Below are 14,896 nucleotides of genomic sequence, written 5' to 3' on the forward strand. Positions count from 1 at the left end.
AAATTACACTGTAAAATAAGTATTTGGTCACCTACAAACAAGCAAGATTTCTATCTCTCACAGAACTGTAGCTTCTTTTTTAAGAGGCTCCTCTGTTCTCCACTCGTTATCTGTATTAATGGCATCTGTTATCAGTATAAAAGCCACCTGTCCACAACCTCAAACAGTCACACTCTAAACTCCACTATGGCAAAAACCAAAGAGCTGTCAAAGAACACCAGAAACAAAATTGTACACCTGCACCAGGCTGGGAAGACTGAATCTGCAGTAGGTAGGCAGCTTGGTGTGAAGAAATCAACTGTGGAAGCAATTATTAGGAAATGGAAGACATACAGGACAAGACCACTAATAATCTTCCTCAATCTAGGGCTGCACGCAAGATCTCACCCCGTTGGGTCAAAATGATCACAGGAAATAAGCAAAGATCCCAGAACCACATGACGTGACCTAGTAAATGACCTGCAGAGAGCTGGGACCAAAGTAACAAACGCTACCATCAGTAATACACTGTGTCGCCAGTGACTTAAATCCTGTAGTGCCAATCCTGTAGTGCCCCCCTGCCATGTCCAGGCCCATCTGAAGTTTGCTAGAGAGCATTTGGATGATCCAGAAGAGGATTGGGAGAATGTTATATGGTCAGATGAAAGTAAAATAGAATTTTTTAGTAAAAACTCAACTTGTCGTGTTTGGAGGAGAAAGAATGCTGAGTTGCATCTAAAGAACACCATACTGTACCTACTGTGAAGCATGGGTGTGAAAACTTTGGGGCTGTTTCCCTGCAAAGGGAATGACTGATCCGTGTAAAGAAAAAAATGAATAGGGCCATGTATCATGAGATTTTAAGTGAAAACCTCCTTCCATCAGCAAGGGCGTTGAAGATAAAATGTGGCTCTGTCTTTCAGAATGACAATGATCAAAAACACACCGCTTGGGCAACGAAGGAGTGGCGTCGTAAGAAGCATTTCAAGGTCCTGGAGTGGCCTAGCCAGTCTTCAGATCTCAACCCCGTAGAAAATCTTTGGAGGAAGTTGAAAGTCCATGTTGCCCAGCGACAGCCCCAAAACATCACTGCTCTAGAGGAGATCTGCATGAAGGAATGGGCCGAAATACCAGCAACAGTATGTGAAAACCTTGTGAAGACTTACAGAAAGTGTTCGACCTCTGTCATTGCCAACAACAGGTATATAACAAAGTATTGAGATGAAGTTTTGTTTTTGACCAAATACTTATTTTCACCATAATTTTGTCTCTCATTACAGGCCTCTCTCATCTTTTTAAGTGAGAGAACTTGCACAATTGGTAGCTAAATACTTTTTTTCTCCACTGTAGTAAGAGTAAGATGGGGTGGTGTACCATGAGATAGTGTTACTACAAGCTTTATAGCCATTAAATATTGCCTAGTTCATTTTCACCCACCATGTACACTGCCATAATCAAACCCCAATTGCAGCACATTTTTTTTGCGAGAACCGCCTTCATTACTCTGGTATACAGTAGTGATGGGTCGTTCATGAACAATTCATTCTTTTTAAACGAGTTTTTAACGTGACTCAGAAGAACGAGTAGTCTCAGAGAGTGATTCGTTCATTTTCTACTGAGTATGCATGCTCAAAGCATCGCAAATCCTCGGTAGGTTATGTACAAGAAACAGAAATGAGTAGTTACCTTTGAGTCTTTTAGTCCAAATCGTTCGTTTTTTTGTCACGTGACTCCCATAGACGCTATGCAGTGAAGTACACAGGAAACAAAATGGAGCAATTCTTCTCAATAAACGCTATGCAGTGCAATTGATTTAAAAGAACAAACGACTCGGACCAGAAGATATGAGAGGTGAGCTGCTTATTCGGTTTATCATAATAACTTTCCATCACTATATACATAGTTGATTCTAACAAAACAATTTGAGAAAATTCTTCTTTTCATTTTTTGCCCATTTGTTTTGTATTATTATTCTGTCTTTATAAGATACGTTTGTGATTTGCATTCCACTGGTCATGTACTGCTCTAGCCCTTCGTCTTTAGTCACTAATCGACAATTTGATTCTGTTTAAATCAGAAGAGATATTTATTTCATCTTTTATCTAATAACAACTGTTCTTGAACCATGTGCGCTTGAACATGGTCTTATACTTGCACATTTCACATGACTTATCACATAAAAAATAATACAGAGGTTAGTGCTTAGAAGTGGTGTTAGCATTCACTCTTTGTTCGTACTGTACCAATTTTCACACATTTGTGGGTAATCAAAATCCAGCCAGGCTGTCCTTGGTGTTTGAATTCATATGTATTTCCCAGGAGATCAGGAGGACTTACTCATATATATGTATAACTTACTCAAGGATTTTTCATGTAATCAATACCTTAGTTATCATTTCTGTTACACACAAATACATAATGCACTTCCATTCAAGGTGTCAACATACTTTGTGTTTATGTGTTGTTCTATTAAAACGTCATAGATCAAATGCTCCTTATCTGATTACACACCATAAAAAATACATGTACAAAACTATAAGATTTGAAATCGCTTATGTACAGCTATGTACACTACTAAACAAAACACCAAATTAAATTTACAGAACATTAGAAATTGTATATATATCTATATTTGTACACTCTCCAGGCACACCTGTTTGTCAGAATTTATTTGCCATGTATTGTGTTTCAGTTCTCATTTGGCAGATGTAGAAATAAAATCACATAATGAGAAGGAGCGGTGGATCAGGTCGCCTTATATCCTACATCTGCCTCTGAAATTGTCCAGGTATCTGTAAGGATGGGAAAGGGAAAAAAACCTGAAAGAAAAGGAGAAAAAAGGACAAACTAAGTCAGCTCCTGGACCTTGTATCATATCAGATAAATGTGCATGGCCTATTTATAAACCATTATAATAATATCATATATAATAATATGCATATTCATCTGAAAATGCATTATATAAATGGTATCTATGGTAATTAAATATGTTTTGAAAAAGAAAAGAATGCCCTTGGGCAAACTGATAAAAAAAAAAAAAGGTATTATTTGCACTAAATGGTGCAGTATAACTGCATCATACCAGGAAGAAGTCAGGAAAGATATGAAGATAATAGAATTTCCCCCAGATATTCACTGTCAGTGCAATATTAGCCCAAGCTGGCAGTTTTATGTTTTATTCAAAACTTGAAACACATAATATTACCTTACTGAAAAGTGTTTAGATACAGTAACAGTACAACCATGTCTGGTCTAAGCTGTCACTACATGTTTTTATGTCTGCATACAGTATAGGCTATACTGTACAAGAATCTTCTATTAACTCAAAAAACAAAAAAAGATTTAAATAAATAAACAAACCAACCTCAAACACGACTACAGTATCTTAATGTTATTGTCTGGGCCATGGAAGATATATTTTTCACATTGTAACACCTCATGTACTCCAGTGCATGCCATATCTACAATCATTCACAAGCCGTTACAAGTACTGAGCTGGCAGATGTGTTGAGCCCAGGTGGCACTATTCTGTAAAGAAACCAATTACTTACATTTTAATTCAAATAAGTATTTGATCAGGAATGTCAGTTGATTTTCCAACCAGTAAGACAATACACTAATGAGAATACATATGCAATATGCCTACGAAAGTATGCACACATCTGGCCCTGACACAGCCATGTGCTTGTTAAATCCTAACGCAAAGGCATGGCATTATTTTAAAGTTGGCCCCTTCTACTTTATGTACTGTCAGCACTCATACTGAGTGAAAAGGCAGCAACACAGACTTGATAACAACTGGGAGTGAACTAAACTGTACTGTACGAACACTCCACTGTGCGAGAGTGTGAGTTTGAAGATAATTTTTTTATACTGTATGTATGGATGTAAATGAGTTCTGGGTGAAAGTAATTAGTAATTAGGTGAGCATGAAAGTGTACGGTTGAAACAATTAGTCACCATTCTTGTTGACCATTTTGTATAAAGAGTGTAATCCATCCAATAATCAGACCACCCCCAAATATCATACTATAATGATAAATTCAAATTATTGACTGTTATAATGTAAATCACGATAAACTGGTTGGCTTTCTTAATACAATGTAATTGTTGCCAATTACAAAGAATACCCCCCTGCACGAGCAACAGCAAGCGCAAACACAATAAAAAGAAAAAGAGTAAAAGTTTAACTAGCAATTTAAAGTTTACCAATCAAAAAAGGAATAAAATAAAAACTCTTAACAACAGGAGGCAATTTTATACACATTACAAAATCAGTGCTTAGTGCTTTAGTGCCGTACAAAGTAAATGATTTCATGAATTCATCTGCTCTAGTTGGGATATATACTGTATTGCATGCCCCTTATATATATATATATATGTATATATATATAATATATACAGTGTTCTGTGGCTGGAGAGGTGCGGGCTCACATGATTAGTTTGTCTCAGCAGTAGGAAGTAAAAACTTCTTTCCAACTGTGCAGGTTGGTGGGATTTTGGCACAAGACACAGTGTGTTTGATGAGAATTAAGTCTAATGGGCTGACTCTACTTATTCAAGATTGCATAATCTGTATAAATGGTAAATAAATGAATGGCTCCCTAATACCAGTGCCACTTTTTTTTTTCTTTTCTTTTCAGAGCCAGCTTGACTCTTAGGAGCTCTCAGTTGGCAACATTATAGTTCCTTTCAGTGGGTTAAAATTTTCAAGAAGGGGGCCACAGGGTGAAGCTTGCATCTCTCAGGAGAAGTGGGTTATGTTTTTACAGGGTTGGGCGAGTAATATGATGGGAAATTAGGTGGTGAGTGTGACGGGGAACAATTCAACTGAATCCAATTAACTTGTATAGTGCTATAACAATGGGTATTGTTGCAAAGCAGCTTCACAGCAATAAAATGTCTGTGTATATATATATATATATATATATATATATATATATATATATATATTATATTTTTTTTTTTTTTTTTTTCCTTTTACTGGTTTATCAGTATTTGATTCATCCCTAATTGGCAAGCCAGTGGCAATGGTGGCAAGGAAAACTTCTCTAAGTCTCTAATAAACTACATGAGGACGAATCCTCTAGAAAAAACAGATTTAACAGGAAAATCGTCCTCATTTGGAGGATGCTGGATAGCACAACCAAAAATAATTTCCTTTTATAACTGTGTGTTATGTGGTCAAAAGTGCAATTGTATAAAATGAAATTTGTTTTGGTTAAATTGAAGTTAATAAGATTAATTCATTAATTCTCTATTCATTCAATGTTAATATTACGAGAAGCTCTCGAGTTCATGCATTCTGACACATTATTGGTTGATAAGATAATTGCATGTAGGATTAGGATGCCTAACCTTGGGATGGCTAACTTCTGAATTAAAATACGTCCCACTTTTTTGTGTGTGTAAAGTCTTATGTAGGTCTTTTTTGGGTGTATAATAAATCACTCTCCACTCGCCTTGTATAGGAATAGAGGTTGTCGCTTAATTAAGCTTTTAGGACCATAAAATTAAAAAAAATATGTCAGGAGTTCCAGACTGCTTATACTGTGGTGTAATGTAACTACACACTATATGACAGGGGTATTTAATCTCATCCAGTCTTATCCTTGCTCGTGCAGGCTTTTATTCTAATAACGCTAGAGCCACACCTTATTTCACTTGTTTAATTAGTCCATTTACGACTAATTAATCAACTGTGAATAATTAAGTTTGTCTCTAGTTTGACTGTGCATGCATGATTAAATATTAAACAAATAACAAAACAAACAATATGTATAAATGATTCATCGTTAATCAATTAATTGATGTTTAGAATTTTGATTTGTAAAGAGAAAAAAAATCTTTTTTTTTTGTTTTGTTTTTTTGCATGTACTGGTAACCTTGACAACCGAGCTGCAATCTAACTTTAGCTTAGGTATGAAACAGGCTCTCTGCATTATTGCTAATAACCTATTGAGGAGTCGGGGCACAGCAATTCCTTCTGTAAACACAGAGTTCACACTTGAGTAGGCCTGCTTACAATTCACTTCTTCTTCCACCATCTTAATTTTCAGAGACAGCTCTGTCACAAAACGGATCCCTGTTAAAACAACTAAAACAACTTCAGTAAACCGACCGTTAAACAGGATAAACTGTTGAATATTTATGAGCGTTACACCTACTCTTCACCTGGCTGCATATATATATATATATACTGTATACTATATATGTATATATATATATGAAAAAATTATTAATCGATTTCTGATTGTTGTATTTAAAAAACCCTGTGAAATTCGCAACCCTAGTACAAAACTATTTAATAGTAACCTGACTATAAGAGGTTAATTAATGACGTAAGAGAAATATTGATTAAAATTTAAGTACATTATTAATTAAAATAAAATCAAAAAGTCGAATTTGAACCTTTCCCTGTTTAAATATAATAAAGCCGCAATAGGTTTTGCAGAAGCTTTTCAGTGTGTTACGTCAGCATGAAGCACTATTAAGCTTGCAAAAAAATTTTAATTGGCAAATGAAATAAGCATGACAAGTTCAATATAAAAGACTTTTCTAATTTATTAAGTACCTGTGGCCCAAAAGGGCACAGCACACCTCTCTCTCTCTTTCCGTCCTGTTTGTGTGTGCCTCCTCTTTTAACTGTGTCTTTTCTCTCATTTGCCTCTGGTTTGTATTTAGTCTTTCGTTTCTCTAGTCTATTTCAGTACTGTATGCGTATGACGTCTTTCCGATCTTAACATTTCAGAAAACGTTTGCAATTGTGGGCATGCATGATTCGAACTGCATAGTGGAGAAGATAATAATGATACATGAAAATAAGTGGTTATAAAACTCTCATGCTTTACTTTGCTTTATATTTTACATTCATTCAATATGTCCCTGTGGTAGGGTGGACATGGACAGACACCGGTCTGGTCTGTAAACGAATTCGGATTGACATCTGAACGTCACTAACGGTTATAGTTTGTACTTATATTCATGTCAACTTTAATTAAAGACAGGGTTGAAAAAGCCTGAACTATCCCTTTAACAGGAGAGAGATGAGAGGTTCAGGAGGAGCTGAGAGTGTGTCTGTGCCTCTGTGTACAGTGTGACTGCATTGTGTGTCAAAGAGCCCTTCAAAAAGTGTCATTTAAAGCAAAAAAAAAAAAGGTTTACTCAAGTCCACCCATTCCTGTCCTTTAACAGTACCCTGTTATAGATTGTCATGGAGAGGACCGACCCTTGACTCTTCACATTCTGTATAACCACCAATAAACTACACACTTCACTAAACACACTACACATTCATTCATTCATTCTCTATACCACTTATACTGTACTGCGTTGCTCAATGCAGGGGACAATGCAGGGGACACCCTGGATGGGGTGCCAATCCATCACACAGCTACAGTATAATACATACAGTATGTGTTTTATTAAATAGTAAATGAATTGATTAATGCATAATGCAATTGTCTATTTAGGTGCAGTTTAAAACATTCACAAAGTGTGTATGAATATCTGAAAGCTGTATAAGGGTGTACAATTATACAGTAATGGACTATACTCTATTGCTTGCTGTACAGTATGAGAGTAAAGGCTTCTACAGTATAGGATTATAACATCATTACTTTTTTGTGTAATAAATCTTGGCTGCCTTGGTGACATTAGTTACAACTCTTTGTCCGTCTCTACAAGATACTCCATAAAATTTATGAACAACATCATCCCAAACCATGACCTACAGTAGATCCTTACAAGTGATGAATAAACTTTGGCAAAGCAACAGAACCAGCTTTGCTAACGCTAGCAACAAAGCAGCATCACTGTAAGGTGCTACTCACTAATCTTTCTGATGGACATTGTAGAAAATGGCACCGATAACTTATAGCTTACAAGCACTAAGATTATTTACCTTATGATATGCGGCGAAAGATAAAGTTAATTATTTAAAAATGCTTACACTATGCTTATCTTCAGCTTAACCACTGACACTTGGAGCTGATCCATTTTTCGCAGTAGGTTTTTGCTAAAGTTAATCCATGCAGTTCTTAAGTCCTCTGTGCCACATACTGTAGATGATGTAATGTTTTGAACTGGGGTGTGTTCGGTCCACAACAGAGCAGCCGCCATGCCTATCTCTAGCCTTCCTCGTGACTGTGGTGTTTCAGCTGTACCGTTAGCAAGTAAAAACTGCTTGTTTTTTCACATGCATTCTGACTGATGCCACCTATATTATAAAAAAAAATACTAAGTAGTTTAATTTTACAGTTTGTGGGCTGTTGAGTGTTTCGGGTACCCAAATATACTGTACATACTGAAGCATTGAAAAAAAAGTGAGCTTTCCATAATAGGTCTCATTTAAAGACTTGGTTGGCTTGGAAAACCTTAAGTGGCCTGCACAAAGCCCTGACCACAATCCACAAAAACACTTTTAGAATTAAATAAAATGGTGACTGCACCAAATACCCTCTTGTCCAGCATTAATACTTGTCACTAACACTCTAAAAATTAACTGAATGCAGATTTGCACAGCCATTCTCCAAAAATCCAGTGCAGAGCTTCCCAGAAGAGTGGATGTTATTACAATATAATAGCAAAAGGGGGACTGAAGATGGAATTTCATGGTTAAAAAGCATTTGTGGCTGTGACTTTTGTTGAGTTTATTGTCCCCTTACTACCTCATTAGCCAATTACTGTCATTAGTCATTCAAGAAATATGCCACCTCTGTACCCATGGAGTCAACCCATCCCTTTACGCTCTTTCACTTAATGACTTTCTCAATAACTGTTACATTTTCTTTGTAAATGTAAGGGTTTTTAAGTGTTGGTTGACTTTAAGCCCCAACAGTAGTAATAATAAGAATAAAGAAAATAAACAGATTTGGAAATGTTCTATTTAAGAATGTAACTGAAAATAGCAATTGGAAACACTTTATGATAGGAAATTTCAATAGACTAACCGATTCAGGTTTATTAAATTCAAAATAAACATTTTAATAGGTTTTTAATAGTGAACCAAACTTAGATCTTTAAGGTGTTGAAATTAGAATATGATCGTCAGATTTTTTTTTTTTTCAAAAGGATAACTGCTATCGTATAGGGAGTGATCTGAATCTTATACTGCCTCTCTCTGATCCAAACATTTTAAAATAATGTTTATTAAACTGAATTATTAATATAATTTTTATGGTGCACTTGCTTTACCCTGGCTGCTCCCATAAAAGGTTCGTCACAGTGGACAATCCAATCTGCACATAAACCTGGGGTAGGTTTTATGCCTTATGCAAACCTTTCATTCTGTTCGGGCTTGGGACTGGAACTAAAGATGTGCCGGGAAACTGGGCCTTATACACGGCAGTTAAGAAGACTACCAATAAGCGAGCAATGTCCATCAATTTCATGTTTTGCTGTCAGGTCCATAAATTTTAAAACAAAGACAATTCAATGGAATTTGACCACATTGAATCTGAAATAAAACACTCTGGATGTGGGAGAAGTCAAGACTTTCAGCTTTCTCCAGGACTATTCAAGGAGATAAAAGACCAGGTGGTTCAGAGTGTTACACTTTTATTTCTTTGCTGTTCACTTAAACTCTTAACATGAGGTCCAAAATGGTGTCTATGCAAGTGACGGTGGACAACATTGGGTTGAAAAAACAACTAAATAACCCAATCAAAAAGATATCAAAAGGACTGGCTGTGGCCAATTCAAAAGTTTAGAACATAAAAGGAAATAAACGATAAAGCTGAGTAACAGCAAAAAGTTCACACTCGAACACTCTTAGGGTAGGTTTGTATTTGTCAAAGTCTACTGTCCTGAGACGGCTTTAGCAAGTAAATACAGATGCTTTACAACAAAGTGCAAAACACTGATAATGTCCAAGAACAGAAAGGCCAGATACTGTATACTTTGCCAGAAAACTTTGCCAGGTACTTTGTACTGATGAGCAGCGAAATAGGATATTCTTTACTGGCCAAGTCAGTCACCTGCTCTCAACCCAATATAGCAGGATTTTCAATTAGTGGAGACAAGACTAAAGGCAAAAAAAAAAAAAAAAAAAACACAAACAAGCAGCAGTCAAAGGCAGCTGCAGTAAAGACCTGGCAAACTATCTCAAGTCAGCATTGGGTCTCATCCATTGGTTCTAGACTTTAGGCAGCCATTGACTACAAAGGATTTTTATTGAAGTATTAAAGGCAATACTTATGTTTATAATTAGGTTAGTTTGTTCCATTATTTATGGAAACAAAATGGGAAAAAGATTGCCAAAAAATGGGAATGGGTGTATGAAAATTCCTATGAAAAGTCTTTAATTCCAGAAAGATTAATGCCACACTTTTGTCAAACTGCTAAATTAAATTTGGGGTGTTTAATTTTAAATTCATACCAAAATGCAGTGGTGTACAAAGGTCAAATGACAAAAAAAAAAAAAAAGGTTTGTTCCAAGATTTATGGACCTGACCATATATATTAGGTTCAAGACCATAACTGCTTGAAATTAAGTTACTCCAGTGATTCTGCACGTGGCAAACCATAACCAAAGCCTCCTGTTTAACAGATGACTTGAATAGATTTAATTAAAACCCAACCAAATGTGGATGTACACTTAAAGTGTATTATGAATTAAAGGTAAGGAATAAAAGTGTCATGACTCAATAATCTAGAGAATTGGGTCGGGGTAGCTCAGTGGTTAAGGCATTGGACTATGGTCTGGAAGATTCCAGGTTCAAACTCCACCACCCAGTCGCCCCTGTTGGGCCCTTGAGCAAGGCCCTTAGCCCTCAACTGCTGAGATGTACAGTATAATAACATAAAAATGTAAGTTGCTCTGGATAAGGGGGTCTACAAAAATGTAAAGTGTTTTTAAATGCTAAAATGTAAATGAGAATTGCTGTGCTTCTAAGAATAAAGTGTAAAAAAATAATAAATAAGATAAATCATAAATGTGTGCTGAGAAGGTTTGTGGTTAAGCTTATTTTACAGCTAAAGGGCTCTATTCGTGCAAAACATTTTAGAGCCTCTGCTTCAACTTTTTTAATTGGATGTGGTGACATGCAATATGTTGCCCAGATCAACAAAGTGTTGTCTCAAATATCACCAAGACAGCAAGCTTCAGTAAGAGGAACAAAAAACAGCAATGATCTTGTAATCCTAGACTGTAAATGCGAATAGCATCCTACAGCATGCAATAATATAGAATCATTCAATACATTATACATTAATATAATATGCAATAGTTTTCTACTATTTTACACACTTTGTTGTTGTTTAATGTAATTATAAATTAAGCATAAATAAATACAGTACATAGACAATTGCACTGTACTGTATATTGCATCAAACAATTTATCTACTGAGGAATAAAATGTGTAGTTTATTAGTATTTTTAGTAAAGCAAACGGTTAAGGGCCTTTCCTCTCCATGACAGTCTACAATAGAGAACAAAAAAAGATATGCTCTGTTACTTTAAGTGTTTGAGATTTTTTTCATAAATACACATTATGAGTTGCAAATAGTTTCATACAGACATACAGACACGTTACGATGCAGTTAAACATATACAAATACAAACGTTTTCTAAAACATACTGCAGTTCCTTCAGATGTGAGTAACGTGGTCAACATTTACAGTACTGGCTGCTAATAATACAGTATGTATCTCTGCCCCCTTCTACTCCTTTCATTCTAAACTGGGTGCAACGCATAGACATGAGGTGATTCACACTGAGTCGATCATGTTATGATTACTGATGTACAGCCCACTGTGAGGAGAAAAACACTCAAACGCATGTTATATAAGCACTATGAGCACATTTACAGTGCCTTGCAAAAGGATTCATACCTCTTGAACATTTTGTCACATTACAATTACATAAGTAAACATATTTTATTAGGGTTCTACAGTATGTAATAGAACAATACAACAAGGAAATGATAAATGGGTTTAAATTATTTTTTTTACAAACAAAATTCTAAATAGTGTGGATTTGTATTCAGCCCCCTTTACTCATATACCCCTAACTAAAATCCAGTGGAACTAATTGCCTTCAAAAGTTACCTAATTAGTAAATAGAATCCATCCAACCATCTAGGAACCTCTGTAGTCTAACTAGGAACCATGGTGACCAAATGACTATTGTATTTATTACCATTTTTACAAAATTGTAAGACCACCGGTCAATATTCACATGCGCATTCACATACTACGGGCAATTTGGGAACGCCAATTAGTCTATTCTGCAATTCCACTGGATTACCTGGGGAAAAACCCATCGAGCACAGGGAGAACATGCAAACTTTCCGCACACAGACCCGAGGCGGGAATTAAAACCAGGCCTTGGAGGTGCAAGGCAACAGTGCTAACCACTAATGCCACCATGCCGGCAAACAGGAGACTAAAGAAGTTAAAAAATATATAGGTTTTAAAATTAGAGTTAGATTATAAAAAGCTTTAAAAGTCTCACAGAGCACTGTTCATTCCATCATCCAAAAATGAAAAGGGTATGGCACAACTGCAAACCTAAGTACCAAGACATGGCAATCCATCTTAATTGATAGGGAAGGAGAGCATAAATCCCAAAAAAAATCCAAGAGGCCCATGGTAACTTTGGAAGAGCTGCAGAGATCTACAGCTCAGATGGAAGAATCTGTCCACATGGCTTTTCGTAACCTGTAAACAGGACTTCTTATGACTTTCTTTGAAAAAAGAAGGGGCTCAATACAAATGCACGCCACAAGTTTGTTTATCATTTTCCTTCCACTTGACAATTATGTGGCACTTATTGTAACGTTACAAAATGTGGAAAAGGTTTCAGGGGGAATGAATACTTTTGCAAGGCACTGTATATTGCCCTAATAATGCAATATACATAATAAAAATTAGTTACAAACAAAATCCAAGTTAGTTTTAACATTTAGCTTGCAACCTGTCCCAGAAAGAAAGCACTTGACACACACACATTCACATGAAAAAGACCTCACACACATGCAAGAGACAACACTTGTGGTAAGAGAGCAAATACTTTAATAGTCGTTATTCTAGACTGTTAGCACAAACTACCAGAGAGATAACACCCCCGCCAAAAAAAGCCATCAGCACATGACACCTTATAATGACAGCTTATATAAGCAAAATCCATCTGCAGTTCTGAAGTGATGTTGTGCCACGCTCAGCAGAACTTTATAACTTTATCAGAGCACGTTTAATGAGATGTTTAAACTGATTTTAACATAAATGCTAAAAATATAAGATAAATATAAGATAAAATACCACACCTGTGAAAACTACTTGAGTTTAACCAGCTTGAAGCTAACATCATTACATAACGACAGACAAGGTGCTGTCCAAAGTGCTGAAAAGCAGAGCAGACATGCTTTATCTTTGGCCTGAAAACACTAAACCTTAACTAAGAGTGACGTTGAATTGAAAGTATTTGGTAATGTTGAATTCTGCTTTATGAGGTTCGAGCGATCACCTTAATCAAACCTTATTTTCTGAGAAAAACTACTGTTGTGATAATCACTCTCCTCTTGCAATGTGACAAGTTAAATGGCAAAACATTAATATTCACATTTAAAATTAGGCATCTGGCAGACCCTCTTATCCAGAGCGAATTACAAAAGTGCTTTGAAAGTTTTTTTCATTTAATACTGTTTATCCTTACACTTACAAAAACAGTCCTAATAATATCTTAAATTTTGTGGGATATAAGGGTTCAATACTGGTCTTAAGTGCCATCCTTAAGATTTCAAAGAAGGTAATAAACAAGAACAAGGTCAAGCAGCAGACACTGGGGACATCAAAGCTAAGCCTTGCAGAGGGTGAAAACGAAATTCTACCAACAGGAAACTTTTTTTTGAATGTCACTCAACAACTGGAGGATGGCATCAAGTGACCTTCAAACACAATGGCAAACTGAAAACTCCTAGAGGCAAGGCTGAAGTCATGCAATGCCAGAAAAAAAGCACTTTATCAATGTGGAGCAAAGGAGAGCCAGGTTGAGGTTTGCAAAAGACTGTTCCCCAATCCTGAGTATTGGTTTTTCCAAAAGGACAATGCTCTATGGCACAACGCCAGGTCAATTAAGTTGTGGATGAAAGACCACCAGATCAAGACCCTTGAGCGGAATCCTATTGAAAACCTCTGGAATGTGTTCAAGAGGTAGATGGGTGGTCACAAATCATTAAACAAAGCTGAGCTGCTTGAATTGTTTTTCTGCCAAGAGTGCCAGAACCAGAAAGTTAACCAACAGCAATATATAAGACACAAGAGCATGCCAAGATACATAAAAGCTATGATTGCAAATCAGGATTATTTCACCAAATACTGATTTATGAACATTACTTAGGTAAAACATCAGTACCATGATGCTTATAAACCTTGTTGTCTTTGCAATACTCAGGAGAGAATGACTGTAAGCACCGCCTTTTTGTCATTTTTGGTGTGTTGTCATTTTCTTTAAAGAAATATTCTGGAAAAATTTGGAATTTAGTAAAATGTTGTTAGTTTATAGAATGAAATAAAATGAATAATTTTACCAAAACACACACCTTACGTGAATATACACACTGTGGTCTAAATAAATAAATGAGTGAATGGATGAAGGGATGAACCACCACATGGATAATTACTTCATTGATTAATATGGTTCTGCTGGCAGCAAGTTATTTAACCCTAACTGATTCAGTGTGTAGCTTCTCATTTCTTAAGCAACAATCTCAGAAGACATGTCCAACATGTCAAAGATGTTACTCTGTTTCAGAAGGGTCAAATTATCGCCCTGCATAAAGCAAAGAAAAAAAACTAAGGGAAACCATCGTTTTCATAAAAGAAATATAGTCATATATATATATATATATATATATATATATATATATATATATATATATACAGTATATATATATTTTTTTTTTTTCCCGGAAATGTT

At 35.8% G+C, this 14,896-nt stretch overlaps 1 protein-coding gene across 1 annotated transcript in view; it reads right to left on the minus strand.

The window, feature by feature from the left end:
* Positions 1 to 2,680: 2,680 nt before the first annotated feature.
* Positions 2,681 to 14,896, minus strand: part of zgc:172282 (leucine-rich repeat and fibronectin type III domain-containing protein 1-like protein) — a 93,804-nt gene continuing 81,588 nt past the window's right edge. Inside the window, exon 6 of the mRNA XM_053506788.1 lies at positions 2,681 to 2,798. The gene's annotated coding sequence lies outside the window, so the exon portion shown is untranslated. The remainder of the gene's footprint in view (positions 2,799 to 14,896) is intronic.

Source organism: Clarias gariepinus, chromosome 11 (assembly GCF_024256425.1).
Source record: "Clarias gariepinus isolate MV-2021 ecotype Netherlands chromosome 11, CGAR_prim_01v2, whole genome shotgun sequence".
Classification (NCBI taxonomy): Eukaryota; Metazoa; Chordata; class Actinopteri; order Siluriformes; family Clariidae; genus Clarias; species Clarias gariepinus.